This window comes from Aedes albopictus, chromosome 3 (genome assembly GCF_035046485.1).
Source record: "Aedes albopictus strain Foshan chromosome 3, AalbF5, whole genome shotgun sequence".
Classification (NCBI taxonomy): domain Eukaryota; kingdom Metazoa; phylum Arthropoda; class Insecta; order Diptera; family Culicidae; genus Aedes; species Aedes albopictus.
The window spans coordinates 411,742,680-411,756,139 of record NC_085138.1 but is presented as its reverse complement, the minus strand read 5'-3'; the positions used below and the strand labels follow the sequence as shown (position 1 = coordinate 411,756,139).

The 13,460-nt window shown below is 37.4% G+C and overlaps 1 protein-coding gene across 1 annotated transcript in view; it reads left to right on the top strand.

Annotated features, from left to right (window-relative positions):
* Positions 1 to 13,460, top strand: part of LOC109622245 (protein phosphatase 1 regulatory inhibitor subunit 16B) — a 396,202-nt gene that overhangs the window by 344,450 nt on the left and 38,292 nt on the right. The gene's annotated exons all lie outside the window — the stretch shown is intronic.

The window sequence follows — 13,460 nt, the reverse complement described above, 5'->3', positions numbered from 1 at the left end:
GGTGACCTATACCAAAACCTGTGTGGAATCCAGAAGGTGCACTTCTGCGCGAGAGGATCATTATCGGTTTGTGATTGGAACGAGGGAGGTGTGGCTGAGCGGTGACGACGGGACGATTCGAGGTGCTATTTCCCATTATCCTCAGGAAAGGAATTTTCCCTCTGATTTCCATTTGGTGCTAATGTGATGAATTTAGGCAAATCGAAGAGCTCTGGAAACGGTGGTGTGGCAAGGTGGCTTGTTGATGTTGATGGTGACAGTGACATATTGTGTGGTTGGGAAAATAGGAAGCGCCAAGCTGTGTGAACAAATTGTGGTTTTCCGTGTGTTTCGTAACAAGAAGAACAGAGGAAAAGTGTGATTCCTAGTAAGATCCAAGAACGGCCTGAAAATTCAACCGAAAAAAATGAAGCGGGTGTTCTACCTGGAGAAGGTGCGGGACAAAAAGTGGGACAAGCTGGACAAGGATACCATCGTGGGACTGCGCTATCGGGTGGGTCTGAGTGTTGAAATGTAAATAAGCGTCAAGTATGTTTGTTGGGGAAATGTGAGTTTTGGAGAAGTTCTGTTTGTGATGGGAAGTTTTTTTTATATTTTCATTGTTTTCAGCTTCACAAACATTAGCATATACTTTTTGAATGTATAGCACACTGCACGGTGTACAACATTTAGTAGGTGATGAATTTCGGAAATCTGGCAGTTTTTTGATGACGTAATTCAAATCCCTCGAAGGCGTGAACAAAATGATCTAGTATTCCACATCAATTTAATTACGTAACAGCAAGTAAAAGGACGATAAGAACGACATCACATGTTTACGTTCAAAATTGATGTTGACATTCCGGGTAGAGGTGAATAACAAACCAATAACTAAAGAATACCATATTTTATCATCATATCTAAATTTGAACTTCTTTAGATTTTTATGAATAGCTCAGAATGACACACAAATTACAAAACATGCTCTCATTGTAAACCTTGTAATTGACGAGTTTTTATTGAAAAGTAGAGTAACATAATTATAACAAATATTACTATCATACTATTAGCCATAATATCAAAACAATAACATAAATTACCATCATATTAAAATATGTTATTATTTTGACAATATTTTTGCGATTATTTTGTTATTACAATGGCAAAATCAGTTATTTTTCAGTTGTTATGCCATAGAAATTTAGTTATTACAGTGGGGTTCCGATTTTGGCAACAAAATTTTTATTTTCAGTTGCCAAAAACGGAACCGTGCTTAAAACGGAATCTTTTTTCGTCAACATTTTTTTACATTTCTCTGTTTGTAAATGATTACATAATATGCCTAGTTACCATTATGGAACCATAGGACGATCTAACCCCGGAACAATTAGTTTGATCATATTTTCGTAAAGCAGTTTGTAGCCTCATCAATGAGGATCAATGAAAGGATCTGTAAAATCAAATATCCTTATGCGTGTAGCTAACAATATTTGTTACTTTTTTGAAACATAGTATAAGTTCTATGTGAACTCTTTTCATAAATGTCCTTTGTGCAATTTATAACCGCATTAGTGACGTTAAAACGCCTTAAAAGCTTTGAATTTATGATAATGTTGATTTTAGATATTAACTGCTTCTCAGAGACTTTACAGGTAGTGTTTTTTTGTTTAATGTAGAATGACAAACAACACAGTCAATAATACACTGTGCTTACAGTTGAGTAAGGCCTTATAAAATGTGACCTTGTTTGTCAGGAAAGAAGGTGTTAACCCTTTCCTTCCCACGACTTTGAACGGCAATATCTATGCCAAAAAAGCGTTTCCGAAAAAAGTGGTAGAACAAAAGTTATTGCAAATTGGCTAAATTTTTCGAAATCAATGAAAAAAATTTTGGTTGTAAATCAATAGGTTTTTGATTGTTTATCAATAGTTCAACTATTGAAACAAGTAGGTAGTAGTTGGGTTAACCTTAGGAGGTTATAACCGTATTCTAAAAATTATTGCATCATATTCATCTAATTCCGTTTATGCGGAGTTCGTCGAAAATCGATGGTGCTCTAGAGCAACCATGGGAAGTAGAGGGTTAAAATAAAGTTATAAAGCAAAGAGGCAGCATTTACGTTGTCACAAAAATAGGATCATTCGTGAAAGATACAAACATGAAAATCATGGACAAATTCCCAGTCAACAAACCCAGTCTACACACGACTGCATATTATACAGAATGAGATAACAAAAAAGAAAAAAATGGCAGACATTTAATTGGTGTATGTCCGCATATGCATCATCCCATTCAGCAATATTTGCAAACATTACGTCAGTTTGGCAATTTGAACCTAACCATAAAATTTCTTAAAGGAACAACAACTTTCTCGAAATTCTTAACGAAATTTCTGATCTATTTTGTAACATATTCTCATAATATGTGGATAATATTCACGAAATTTAACAGGAATTGCTGAAAAAATCCCTTCTTGTAATATTTTGTGAAAACTCTGAAAAAGTTCTGGCAAAATTTCTGCATGTGTTTCTGAAAAATAAATCTTGTGGGTTTATTCCCATTCGCAACGAAATTCATGTGTAAATTCATATAAATATCTATGGAATTCTTGAAAAGAGCCATACAGACTAAACGACTCATAACTGAACAGCGAACACTGAGTTGACAAAGACAAGTACTCAACCAACATTTTGGTCGTATAAGCATCGAATAAACTGCTTTTAACCCTCGAGTGATCGCGCTGCTGTATTTTGTACAACACGTTGAAATAATCTCGCTTTTTGTTCTCAGCATTAGCGTGGTGCTGACGGTGGTGGCCAACCGCGCAAGTTACGGAAGGTTAACCTAACTTCAACTAAAAGTGGAGCGGACCTAGTGTGATGGGTAGAATACGTGACTATCACGCTAAGGACCTGGGATCGAACCCCACTCCCGACAAACTCACAAAAATATGTGTTCTTCCTAAGGAAGGGAAGTAAAGCGTGGTCCCGAGATGGACTAACCTATAGGGCTAAAAACTTCAACTAAAGAAACTGTTGTTCAGCTACTTCTGTTTGTTAGGTATGACTATGAATCATTTGGACATCCTGGACAAACTTGTAAATTTTTTAGAGCCTCGGTGAACTTATTTGAACATTTCCTGGATGAATTCTGTGAGGAATAAATTATTTTTTTTATATATTTCTAGATGTCTGGAGATTTTAACAGAGCCAAACAATAAGCCAAAATTTATCACTAAGACAAATAGTGAGGTGGTCCCATAAAGATTATGAAATGATTCTCTCAAAGCAATTTTCCACAAAATTCTCTAAAGCAAAAGTACCCCCAGCGGACCCTTGTGCTCTAAAGGACAACACTTTCGCATTGTAAGTAAGTGGTCAGAGAATCAATGCTCAGCTCTGCCACCAACAACTTTTAGACAAGCACAATTATTCAATCTATCGTGTCTACTCTAAGCAACTGCTCTAACGAAAGGATAATTTGATAACGCTTCTGGACTACATCACTGCAAAGAATAAGAATATCAAGAATGCCCACTCCGCTGATGCACGGTGGGACACTACCGCAGCGCTATCTGCGGATGAAAGTTCAATCTTCATGTGATAGTGTGCGTTACTGATTGTGTGCGGATACCAAAACATACGCACACCATCTTTTCTTATGACAAAGCACGAATATTGTTACATAGACCTTACATCTTGAAACAGTTTAAGCGCTTATAGAGCGCCACTTGTCTTGTCGCTTGACGTTTACATAGAAAAAGGCAAGAGAGAGCATTCTTTCTATTTTTATTCTTTAATCACTGTCTACTGGACTGACAACCAATATGAACAAAAATACCTCGTGCTCATCGTTCTACCATCGTCAAAAGTAGAAAAGTAAGCAGTAGTAGTGTAAGAAAAATATTATTAGTTATTAGTGTAAGAAAAAATATTATCCAACAGCACACGTTCTAGTCCTAGTGGACAAATGACAGACTACAAATGTGCGAGGAAGTAAATTTCTAAAACATACTTTGAACATCAACGCCACAGCTTAAAAGTCGTGTGTATTTACCATGGCCAATGGCCATGCTGAGGATGACGGGTTCAATTCTCGATCGGTCCAGAAACATTTTGTGAAGGAAATTACCTTATCTTTCTTAAGCGTAGAGTACCTTTCGTGCCTGTTGCACGATATACACAATAATATCTGTGGAAGTGATCATAGAACACAAAGCTGAGAAGCAGGCTTTGTCCTAGTTGAAACGTTATGCCAAGGAAGAAAGATCTATTCAGTTTTGTGCACCCTGCAAACAATAAACAGTTGGACATAATATAAAAAGATATATGGACCCATACATCACGTATTTAGGATATGTGTGGCAAACTTAAATGGGATGGTTCCTTTGTTCGAATGCCAGAATAGCATAAAATCGATATTATTTCTAATTTATATAATACAAGTTGTCTATTAGAAGAATTATTTATCAATATTTGCTATATTTTTATTAGACTTGAAAATGTTGCCAAAAACGGAAAACTTTGTTGCCAAATTCGGGGGGTGCCAAAAACGGAACATGCCAAAAATGGAGCATGCCAAAAGCGGAATCCCACTGTATTTTTGTTATTTTATCTCTTATTTCAAACTATTAATTTGTTTTTCTATTTCTATTTTAATGGTAAAATTTGCCCTTCATTTGCCATTTCACTCTACCCAGGATAGGTAACTAGCCTGTCTTGTGAAATTGTATGCCATGGGACAGTGTATGAAATTCTCTCCTTCTTTTTCACTGTTACAGAAATTTTGTAAACAACAAGGCCATGACACGTCAAAATCCCATACAAAATCAAAACAGTGCAGTGCCCTATAGAATGCTTAGGTATGCATGCAAAAATGGATACAGTTACAGTATACTCTCCATTGGAGCGCCACGGCATATTCTTCATTGCACGATTTGACAATTCTCAGGTCTTTCTTACTGTGGTACTTATCCAGTTGACGCACACTTGAGTAACAGGGTCCATTTCATGGCCAAAAAGTTTTAACACGTTTTCATGGTGTATTATGTATGTACTAGCGATAAAATTGTGAATTTAGATATTGAGGAAGCATTTTGGATTATAAATAACCATATTAATCCATTTAAAGGCTAGACATGATTTCTTATAACCTCTCTAAGGACAACGTTTATTTTCACCCCCAAAAATCGCTTGAAGCGTCGAACATTTTTATTTGACAACAGAGAACTGAAAAATAATTATATTTCCATGAAAAATATTGTTTGGAAACAAGGGCCATCTCGTTTCATAGAAATTCTCCTAGAAGTGTGAGAGAAATTCAATTCTTTTATAAGTGTAGATAACGTCTTTATGTCTTCAGCAAAGTTGTATAAGGAGTGTCATATTTGGGAAGCTTGCTGAATTATTATTCTATCTTCACATTTTTTGGGAATATGGGCCGTTATTCTTGAACGGCCCCTTAAACTCAGTTTAAATGTTGTACCTTTTTCTAGATGTTGGGATCACATTTAGATGGGAATCACATTTTTATTTTGGGGTAATTTTTATAGCGCCCTGGGAAACACATCAAAACTTAAAAATTAATCATGGATTGAAATTTCAGGAGTTTGAACATGATGATAGAAGCCGTATGGAATATATTAGTTTGAATTTTTCTTTTAAAACATGGCATTTCAACACAACTTTATACATAAAAGTAAGTTCGTGGAGTACTGAGTGAAAAACTCAATGAGTTTAGCTATAAAAAACAATATTGATCTGAAAATATTTTCCTAACGGTGCATCAACATATGATTACATGCTACAAATAGTGAGCTTTTTATTTGAGTTGTTTTTGAATTTTTTATAACAAATTTTGAACACAACAGTTCTAGCTACATTAGATTACTATTGCATTGCATACATTTAGACGTTTATCGGTGTATGGAGATTTCTGCCCAAATTTACTAAATTAATTCCATTTGACACATTTTGTTAAGAGATAGAAGACCAGATTTGTATTCTGCTATGATCTATCTACCGAGAATAAGTGGCCATTCATTGAAAAAGTAGTAGAAACGAAGTTGCTTTTCGAAATTAAAGCTAAATTGTTACTAAAAACTAGTAAAAAAGGTGTAAATTTCAAAATGTTTTATTTTTTCGTCTGGTACTTTCTGGTACCCGTTTTTTTTTTGCGATTCAAAAAGGGTATGCCTTTTTTTTATTGTAATTATATCCAGATCGCGGAATGCTGCAGAATCTGAAAACTTTTTGAATGCTGAAAATGGTTCAAAATTGACAAAAAACATGATTTTGAAAACTTTTCTGTAAGAGAGCAAAATAAATGAAACCAGGTGAAGTTTTTTGTTTAAATGATACACCCTTATCAGGAGAACAGTGTTACATACTCAGTTATTTTTTTCAAACTGTCAATATTTCGATAATTGAAGTTCTTCCGATGAGTTATGATGCAAATGAAAAAAAAAACAATAGAGAAAATCGTCAAATTTCGGCATTTATTCTTAAAAAATATACATCCCAAAGTATTTTATTGATTGCCACATGATGAAGCATTACTTCATTTATTTTTAAAAAATATTAGACTCTGGAAAACCCTGAAAAAAAAATTTCGACTTATGGCCAGGAATTTGACCCATTTACGCCTGTGTGTGACGTCTCGACCAATAATGATAATTCCAAGAGCTCGGCCTACTTATTGATGTGCTAAATTACCACATCTCATTTTCTTTAACAACGGCATATTAAGTTTAGCAGACATTGGCGTTAATTAGAAACGTGAAGCCTCAACTTTTGATTGACTTTTGATGCTTTTGCGTTTTTAGCAATTTTTATATTAGAAATATCCTTCCAAGACAGCAACGCAATCACTAATAGCATTACACGGATATCCAATAAATATGACTTGAAGAAGCGCTGGTGGTAGTTTGGATTGTTGAAAACTTCAAACTACTCTTATTTGAGAGAGACTTTGAATTCGAAACCGACCATGGTCCATTAACCGCAATCTTCAAGCCGATGCCACTTCCTTTCGTTCGAATTTAGCAGATTTATCTCGTCTTGAGAATCGCCTTACTCAACGGAAAACTCCGTTCTTGAGGGAGTCTGCCATTGACTTGGAAAACTTGGAAATCTTGTCGCCTAACTCAACGGATTGAATCCGCTCCTGAGGCAGTTTACCTTTAAGGAGAACTTGAAAACTGTTTCGCCCTACTCAACGGATGAAATCCGGTCCTAAGGCAGTCCCTTGCAAAGGAACTTGAACTTTGTAATGTTGTCGCCTAACTCAACGGATTTAAACCGTTTCTGAGACAGTGCCACAAAAGTTCAGCCTATTGGACGCAGTGGCTTAATTTCCCCAACAGGGGAGGAAAAAAAAAAGAGGCAGTCCACCTTTGAGGTGAACTTCGTTGTTTTTTCGCCTAACACAACGGATTGAATCCGTTCCTGAGGCAGACCCTTGCAAAGGAACTTGTTATTTTTTTGTCAGGTTCAGGGAACCGAAGTTCGTTGCCTAGGCAACAACTTGTTTGCTTGATTTTTTTTCCCGCAGGATGTCCCATATTTTCGGCAGAGCAGGAAAAGAGTTCCTTCTTGATGATCAGCTTCACTTGCAGCACTTCCACGTCCTTTCACGCACAACGGATCTTGATTTTTTCATTTCTGGATCTCCAAAATCGCTAAGTCGTCTTCCCAAACGCTCCGATAATCGTTTTGAAGGCTCAAAAGCAAACGGGGTTCGTTCGTCGCCAATGTGCTACTTATCCAGTTGACGTCTCGACTAATAATGATAATTCCAAGAGCTCGGCCTACTTATTGATGTGCTAAACTACCACACTGACAGTTATGCATGAGTGAGACAAAGACGGCTTGGAGTTTTGTCCTTTTTTTGCTTATGCATTATCTCTCAAAGTGACCTAAGATCTGTCATAAAACTTCTTCGTGCAATGAAGAATAGAGCACTGCACGCCGCGATTGCTACGGTATTCTTTTCTTGATTTCTTAAGGAAATACCTTCTTAGATTACCTCAGCAAGTACTGGATTCCTTCCGATTTTTTTGTAGTAATTTGATTCCAAGATTCCCCTAAGATTACTCATTTCTAGATTTACCCCAGGAAAAGATTTTCCCAGGAGTTCCTTCCGTAGTTTCTGCACAATTTTTTTCTAGGATCCCTTTAGAATTTTCTTCTGTGACTCCTCAGGGAGCTATAGCTGAGATTATATCTAAGATTCTTTCAGAAGTCCCATCAGGGTCCGTCCAGGGGTTTCTGAAAGGTTTCTAAAAGGTTCCATCTGAGATTCCTCCAGGAACTCCTTCAAGAATCCTTTCTGAAGTTCCTTCTGGGATTTCAAAGGATTTATTCCGAGATTTCTCAAGGAGTTCCAGAAATGCTCCAGGAATTTCATCCTTAATTCTCTTAATAGCTTTTTGAATGTATTCAGACGTTTTTTCTTCGAATTCCAAAAGGTATTCCAGGAAAATGGAATTCCTAAAGAAAATGTTGGAAGAAAACCAGAAAAAAAAAATTACTAGAGTATTTCCTCAAGGATATCCTGTAGGAACATCATGAAGACAATAACAACTGCAGAAGCAGTTTCTCCATGAGTTTCTCAAAAAACTTCTGGAGCAGTTCCCTAAGAAACTTCTGGAGGATTTCCGCTAGAAACCTCTGAAAAAAATAGTATAAATTTTCGGAATGATTTTACAATGATCTGCAGGAATTTTAAACGGAGCTGCAGGAAACCTGCAGGAAACCAAAAAAGAGTTCCTAGATGAATACTGGAAAGAGTCCCTTAATAAGTCTCGGAAGAATTCCAGAGGAAGTTCTCGGAAGAAGTTCCAAGAGGAAAAAAAAATGCCCCGGAAGACACTCCAAGGGGAATCCAGCAAAGAGTTCCCAAAAGAGTCCCGGAAAAAGTTCCCGAAAGAATCTACCAAGAAGTTCCCGAAGGGAACGCAGGAGCAGAGTATCCCGTTGCTCATGTGTACATAAATGTGGCAGCGAGCCTCCCACCAAATTGTCTCCCAGCTCTTCAAAATCTCAGTGTGCTGCGCTGCTAGGAGGCTCACGAAAATCTGGTAGGTGCGAGCTAGGCCCGAGGAGCTCATCTCATGCGCTGCGTGAGCTGTTGGTATCTAAAGTGAAAAACAACTTCTTGGTAACGAAGAACCTCAACAACTTTTTTCCGTATACAACTCAAATGTCTGGTTGGTCTATACGGTACGGCTAGAAACTCTCAATTCAAAGGTTAAGGTTTCAATTCTCGTTCGTTTAGGAGTTTTTGTCATGAAATTTTCTAATTTAACAAGTGTATGAGACGAAGCTCATGAGACACATCTTGAGAAAAATGAGGCGCACAACTTTCAGTATCACAATGTATAGTGCTCCTGGGAGCTCGCTTGCAATGTGGCTCCCGTACATGGGACTACAGCACGTGTACATCAACTCTCCTGCGGCAGGAGTTCCTGGAGAAATTCTAGAAGCAATACCTGACCTGACAGAAGCTTAGAATAAATTTCCAAAGAAACCTCTTAGGAGTTAACGGAGGAATCGCGAAGGAGTTCCCCAAAGAATCATGGAGAAGTTTTTGTAAGAATACTGAAAGAAGTTCTTGTAGGATATCTGCAACGATCTCAGAAACAATTTCTGAAGAAATTCCAGAGGGAACTCTGGAGGCGTCTAGCATGGAATTCCTGAAAGGAATTTTGGACAGAATTTCTGAAGCAATCTCCGAGAGAACTTTAAGGAATCCCTGAAGAAAAGTATTTCCTAGGAAAATATACACAAAAAATCCATAATGAATATCTCAAGAGTCCTTCCAGAGGCCTTTGGGGGCGCTTATCTTTGCTTTTCTCAGATTTCTTCAGGAATGCTTTCAAAAAATACTCCAAGATTTTTTTTAAATGGATTTCTCTAGGGAAAAAATCACTTTTTTTTAAGAAATTCAACCAAGGATTTCCCGAGAAATTTCTGCAGTAAGTTCTTATGTTTCCTAGGATTCCTTCAAGAATTTCCCTAGCATTTCTTCGGAGATCAAAAGCACTTTCTAGTATTTCTACAGTGGTTTTGCTGATTTTTTTTTTCAGAAATCCTGTTAGGATATTTTCTGGAATTCTTCAGAGAAGATATTTTCATCTCTGGAGATTTATTCGAAATTTTAAGTACTTATTACAGCAGGGGATTTCTTCAAAAGCTCTTCAACGGGGCTTTTCTGATTTTTTTTTCTAAAAACTAGGACTTGTTAACCTTCACGTACCCGACCCCCAACATCTCATTTTCAGAATACTGGCATTTCGACGATTTTCATCCATTTTTTTTAAGTCGTCCTCAGTCGATCATAAATTGGTGCAAGTTTATTACACCCCAGTGGCCATGCAATATTCGGAACCGTTCCGGAGATATTCCGGATTGTACTGGGGTCAGGGTGGGTGTCGAAATGGCTAAAAATGATTATTTTGTGTGTTATTGTGTTTGAATCATCGATTTTCATAGGAACACAACTGCGATTGGAATAAATTGACCCATCCGGATCACCGTGACAGGTTCCGTGGGGGCCTCATTGGGGACACTTCTTGTTTTCATCCGAAACATGTCGTGCGACATATCAAACTTCATGATTTCGAATGAATGAGTCAGAAACGGTACACTGAAGACTATATCAACTTATATGGCCACCCCGGAACATTTAGCATAGGTTCCACGGATGTGACATCGGGGACATTTCTGATTTGCAACCAAAACATGCCGTGCGACGTATCAAACTTAATAATTTTGAGAGAATGGGGCAGAAAAAAAATACTAAATTACACAGAAAAAAATATTCATGTAAAATTCCGCGAGAAATAATGCACATAAAGGGAATGCTAGAGTTAGTGCATATTTACATGAGATATCATGTAAAATTACGTTACAATCGTGTAAATTTCCGCCAATTGTCACGTAACCGGTTGGAGTCCATGATGGTTTACGCGATAATTGGCGGAAATTTACACGATGGTAATGTAATTTTACATTATATCCAAGGATGGGAACACTCACTAGCAGAGAGTTACACTCACTTGATGTTTTCTCAGCTCAGAAGCGTGCAATCAAGGAATGGTGTATGGACGACTTTTGCCTTATGGTTTTGTCTAAAAGTTTGCCGAATAGAGTAGGGGTCGCACATGCATATCGAAGTCGTGAAGGAGCTGCGAAGGCAACTCTCCGCGAGGTGAATGTAAATTACACTCACCTCGTGGAGATTCGCTTTCACAGCTCTGTCACGACGGCAAACTTTTAGACAAAACCATAAGGCAAAAGTCGTCCATACACCATTCCTTGATTGCACGCTTCTGAGCTGAGAAAACATCAAGTGAGTGTAACTCTCTGCAAGTGAGTGTTCCCATCCTTGATTATATCTCATGTAAAAATGCACCAACTCTAGCATTCTCTTTATGTGCATGATTTCTAGCTGAATTTTAATTACATATTTTTTTCTGTGTATGTAGCAACTGATATGGCCGCTCCAGAACACCTGAAACAGGTTCCGTGGGGGCCTCTCAAACACAATAACACACGAAATAATCACTTTTAGCCTTTTGGCAAAAGCAGACCCCTCCTCCACCCCCTGATCCCAGTACAATCCGGAATATCTCCGGAATGGTTCCGGATATTACATGGCCACTTGAGTGTAATAAACTTGCACCAATTTATGATCGATTGAAGGCGACTTAAAAAAACGGATGAAAATTGACGAAATGCCAGTATTTTGAAAATGAGTTGTCGGGTGTTGGGTATGTGAAGGTTAAAATACACAAAAAAATACAAATTACAACTTTAGAAACTCCTCCGAGGTTTTCTCCAACAATTCTTTGAGAAATTCTTAAATGATTCCGGCAGAAATTCCCACAGAAATTCCTCTATCTATATATATAAAAATGTAGTGGGACCGCGCATAACTTGCGAACGGAGGGTCCGATTTGGGTCGTCTTAGTTTTGTTCTGTTAGTTTTCACCCAAGGAAGGTTTATGAGCCATAAAACATGGACAAATCGTAAGTTTTTGAAAATCCATTCTTCATACATTTTGAACGGGGACTTGGACTTGGCTAAAGACTTCAAACGTCAAAAAACGCAGTAGACAAGACAAAGTTTGCCGGGGTCAGCTAGTTTTTTTGTTTCAAAAAATTTTCAGCTTTTTAGAAATTGAGTCATAACTGCCTAATCGATAGAGTGCGACACATTTTTCAAACGTCATTGACACCTGGAATGCGTATGCTCTTCTGGATTCAAATTACCTGAAAAGGTGAACTTCCGAAGTTGAGCCAAAAACATTGAGATTTAAAGGTAGCGCAAACGCCTCAAAGTTGAAATTTAAGTTTTCCAAGATTTATTCTATTATTTTCTTCTTTTAACAAAAAAAAACTAGTCCTCAATAACTTTTCAACTGTTTGACCAATTTCAAATCGTTTAACGGGTTTTTGCAAATATTGTTGTTTCCCAGATATGTCCTGAACAAACTATTCGTTAAAGCATGCCTTTTTCTGACACTTTTCACAAAAACTGCCAAAACATTGATTTTTTTTATTGCGAAACGACGACGAGTGGGATGTTTTACACTTTTTACCCAAAACCAGATATCAAACATTATATTTAACGAAATAGAATAGTGAAAGGTTTAAAAAAAATCTTACATTTCAAGCATAATCCTTTGACAGGTACGCGTATTTCGACTACCACTTGTATTCTTCCTCAGTGTCAGTTATTCACTGAAGAAGTCATATTATTAAATCATAAATTTCACATTACTCAACGTACATATGTATAGATAGCTAAATTGAAAATATATATATTTACAGCTCAAGTGCGATTTGAACTTACGACCCTTATCGCTATACAAGTACTTTACCAACTACCCCAAGTAACACACTTGTCACAGAAGAGTCACGGCGGCGCAGGTTTTTGTTTCGCAGAAGTCACTGTACATAGCTTACTTTTGACAAATAAACACTTACTTGCTAGAAGTAAGTCATAGTGACATCTGCGCAACAAAAACTTGCGCCACCGTGGTTCTTCTTTGAAAAGTGTATTACTTGAGACGCTATTGAGTCAATTAATGAAACGGCAATTCAGTTCCCCTAAACTGCAAATATGACCATCACACTCGTACGGTATGTAGGAAGGGCAAGCGCGATTTGTTTATTGGTGAACCTACATTATCTATCTGTATCTCAGTTGGTATCGGTAGATCCTCTCTGGAACTACCAAGTGTTGGTGACAGCACAATCTTCCAATTGATTGCACGATTGATGTGGTGTTCCTCTTGCGGTGGCACCAGACCAAATAATTACTGAATTCAGCAGCACTCGCGATGATGAATCGATGATGATCAGGATGACGAAACCCACAGTCGTTTCACGGAAACACAGTAGTGCACACGAATACCACAGAGAAAAGCGAAAACAATGGTAATCGTTCTCGGGTTAGGTACTAAATTCCGGAGT